This window comes from Alligator sinensis, unplaced genomic scaffold, assembly GCF_000455745.1.
Source record: "Alligator sinensis unplaced genomic scaffold, ASM45574v1 scaffold264_1, whole genome shotgun sequence".
NCBI classification, from domain to species: Eukaryota; Metazoa; Chordata; order Crocodylia; family Alligatoridae; genus Alligator; species Alligator sinensis.
The window spans coordinates 3,177,821-3,181,623 of record NW_005841831.1 but is presented as its reverse complement, the minus strand read 5'-3'; the positions used below and the strand labels follow the sequence as shown (position 1 = coordinate 3,181,623).

The 3,803-nt window shown below is 50.7% G+C and overlaps 1 long non-coding RNA gene across 1 annotated transcript in view; it reads left to right on the top strand.

Moving 5' to 3' along the window:
* The window catches only part of LOC106722515, a 28,903-nt gene that overhangs the window by 2,328 nt on the left and 22,772 nt on the right, over nucleotides 1–3,803 (top strand). The gene's annotated exons all lie outside the window — the stretch shown is intronic.

Below are 3,803 nucleotides of genomic sequence, written 5' to 3'. Positions count from 1 at the left end.
GAGGGGGGCAGACTGAATTTGCTGGTTTGAACTTCAGGAAGGAAAATAAGTAAAGAGAGAGAGAGAGAGAGAGAGATTGAAAGAGTCTCCCAGGCAGCCTGATCCCATTAGCTCCGTCCTTGGGTTGCATATTTATACGGTCTAGGAGGTGAACAGATGGACTATCAATTTAATTCCATCTTCAACACCATCAGAGATTGATTTTCTACTCGCTTTTAATTTTGCCATAATTAATTAGATCATTACAACTGTTTTCTATTGATCTCCCTATTTAAACCTCAGATGCAAAGGGACTTCAGCAGATCCTTTAAAAACTCAGAAGGGAAAAGGAACAGAGGGGGCTACAAACTTTCTGAGGGCTTTATTCGGTTTTTACTTAGAAGGTTTTCATTGCAGATCAGACAAAATGCCGCGCGGCCTTTTGTTTTATGTGTTTTTTTTCTTTTTCTTTTTGACGTCTTTACATTTTTGGTAAATCTTTATAAATACATCTAACGTGGAATGTGTATAATACAGAGAATACAGGATAGAGCTGATTTTAATATAGATTTCTTTCATATTCCCATCATGTGTCTGTATCTCTGTGTCTAGCTATTATATGTATGTGTACAAAGCTGGATCTGGTGTTTGCCAGGCGGGTGCATACCTACGTTTGGTGTGTGGATGTCTTTGTGCATGGAGATGCGTGTGTGAGAGTGTTTTTGTGCGTGTGTGTGTGTTTCCAAGCCCCACTGTCGGTGGGGAATATTCCCTTCTATGGCTCGATCAGAAATGACAAAAGAAAAGAACAGCAGCAAACAGCTCCAAAAGGTAGCGTGGACCCTTCCTTGGTAACCAAGACTTTGAGCAGCAGCTAAAAACCCCAGGCAGCAGGGAAATGCAGGGATGGCCCGGAGCGAGGAGACTATTTTAAACCTCGTTTAGGTTCCTGGATTATTATTATTCTTTTTAAAAATAAATTAAAAACACAGCTTTAGACATAATCTGAAAGACTCGAAGCGCATCATCCGTGCGCCCTCCCCCGATCAGCCCGCCAGGAGCCCCCAGGAAATGCTCCTTCACTGCAGCTTTGTTTGCGACTCATACTATAATAATAATAATAAAAACCCCATAAAAATAAATCCACAGATCCAGGCATCGGACAAGGAGAATTCACTTTCAGCCGCGCGGGTCGGGGCAATGACGCGGGTGAAATGGAGTTAGAAGGAGCCAGTTCTTTAGATCCCGGAGCCAACCCCCATTCGCAGGTCCGAGCCCCAAGTCCTGATCAAATCCAGCTTCCCCTCCTCCCATAAAGTCCCCCCCCCAAGCCCCAGCACCCGCAGAGCGTGTCCCCAGTGGCAGCGCCCAGACACAGCGCCCCTCGGACCGCACCGCACCGCACCGCACCGCACCGCACCGCACCGCACCGCACACGCGTTCTCGCTCGCAACACGCCCAGACACAACACTCACACATGGCCAGGCACCGACCCACGGAGCCCGGCACACGCGGGACCTCGGGACATGCACCAAGCAGCACGAAGGGAAACAAATCCACGGGGGCGGGCGGGGCGGGGGAGGTTAAACAGCGCCTCCAGGGCTCCCCAAAGGGGGCAAAACTCCGATTAGGAAAAGTTTCCAAAGTGAAAGAGTGAAAGGCGCTGGGGGAGGGGAGCTGCACAGGATCAGACCCCGGCTAGCTGGGAAGTGGGAGAGTGGAAGCCCCGGGCTGTGGTGCACGCTCGCAGTGCACACGCGGGTCTCTTGCACACACGCCTCTGGAGGTGTCACGGTGCAAGGCAGCGGCAGCTCTCCCCATCAGCCCGGTGGGAAAGTAGCCCTGGAGCGTGGCTCCTGCAGGAGGGGCTGGGAGGGGGCAGGGAGCAGAGGGATCCGGCGTGGGGAAAGGAGCCGCGGCTGCCTCCTGCCCGGGGAGGGAGTTGGGGCGACGGGCTCGTCCCCTCCCTCCTTGCTGAATATTCAGCGCTCTCCCCTAAGCGCGCCAGCCCCCTCCCCCTTACCTGCTCTCCCTGAGCTCTGAGCCATGGTTCCTTTGCCTAATGGTCCGTCTCCCCGGGACTGCTCCAGCCCAATAGATCCGCCGCGGCCTTTCCTCGCTGCTTCTCCTTCCCGCTTGGGTGTCTTGCTTTTTTTTTTTTTTCCCCCGCTGACTTTCGAGATCTAGGCGCAACCACCCAAAACTAAACGGTTTAGATAACAACACACGCACACCGCAGCACCGCCACCACCACCACCAAAATAGCCAGCCACAGAGGAAGACACGCCGCTCTACTGAGCCGGGACAGGCTAAAAGGAGGGGAAAATAAATAACAATCAAAGCAAATGCAGCGGGGCTGCTTGGAAAAGTGGAGAGGGACTCACCTGCTCCACCGCGCCTGGGCTGAGCAGGCGGGGAGCGGGCTCTGTGTGTGAGGGGGGGGAGGGAGGCAGCCCCCATGCTTTGACTCTGATCCCCCCCGCCCCACCCCAATCCCTTTCCTGGCTACCTGTGGGGAAGCCTTGTTGCAACAGCAGATTAATTTGTTGTCTTATTACCATAAAAATGTGCTGGGAGATGGGGCTGGCAGGGAAAGGGACAGGAGATGAGGCAGGGCTGAGGAGGAACTTCCTTGAAGTTTAAAGGGAGGGGTTTTGTGTGTGTGGGTGTGTGTGTGTGTGTGTGGTGGGGGGCGGGAGTTGGATCAGGGTCTGTGTGTGTTGGGGTGGGGGCGAGTTTAGCAGAAGCGAAATGAATGCGGATTGGTTCGAGGCCGATTTTCCGACCTGCAAAAAGAGGAAGGGAGGGAGGGAGGGGGTGGACAAGAAGGAGGGGTTCCAAGCAGCAATGCAGCCCACCTCAACATCTGGCCGACACACAACTCCGAGGGGGCACAGCTGCAAGGCGGTGGGGGGCTAACCCCTCTGTCGGAGTCAGCAACCTTGCCAGGGCTTCCCCTTCTAAAGATCTGCTGGGCTCGGATACATTTAAAGACAGTTTTATGAAGTCTCTGCCAGGCTCGTGTCTGCGCTTGGTGGTGGGCATCTATCTATCTATCTATCTATCTATCTATCTATCGTCTTTTCCTGGTCCACACTGTCACCCCTTAGGAACCCTGTTAAGACCTAACAAATCAAAAAAGAAGAAAGAAAGAAAGAGAAAAACAAATCTTCAATGCTAAAGACATCACTGAAAGAGTATTTTTCTTTCTCTTTCTCTTTTTCTCTCTCCGTTCCATCTCCCCATTGATTGAAAGTCTCTCTCAGCTTCAACAAGGAGTCCCAGGAAAAATGAACCATTCTGCTATCGATTCTTCATTAAAATTACATTTCTGCATTTGCTAAATTGGTTTTAAAAAGCTTCCCCTGTTATTATTGTCTTGTCAGGGCCGACGGTGCTGGGCAAACAGTATTTAAAAGCTTGGGATTTCTCCAGAATGAGTCCCCCCTTCCCCCCCCCCCCCCCCTGCGTAGAAAAAAATCCCCCCCCCCCCCCCCCCAGTGCTTAGGAAAATATTAGCAACATATCTAGATATAGATATATAGATATAGATATAGATATAGGTATAGATATAGTTTATCCCCAGGGGAAAGAAGGCAAGAGACAAGTGCTTCATTGTGAAAAAATAGAAGGGTGGAATGAGACCTTTCCTTCACGACACTTAAAAATCATTGATTGGAGCTTCAATCACAACAAAACAATAAAAGTTTTTTTGGTTTTTTTAATATTACAAGGAGAGGCAATCAGAAGTCGGCAGCGGCGGGAGTGATTATTTTCCCAGGTCACCATCAGAGCCGCTTACTTTAAAACAGGCACTAGCATTG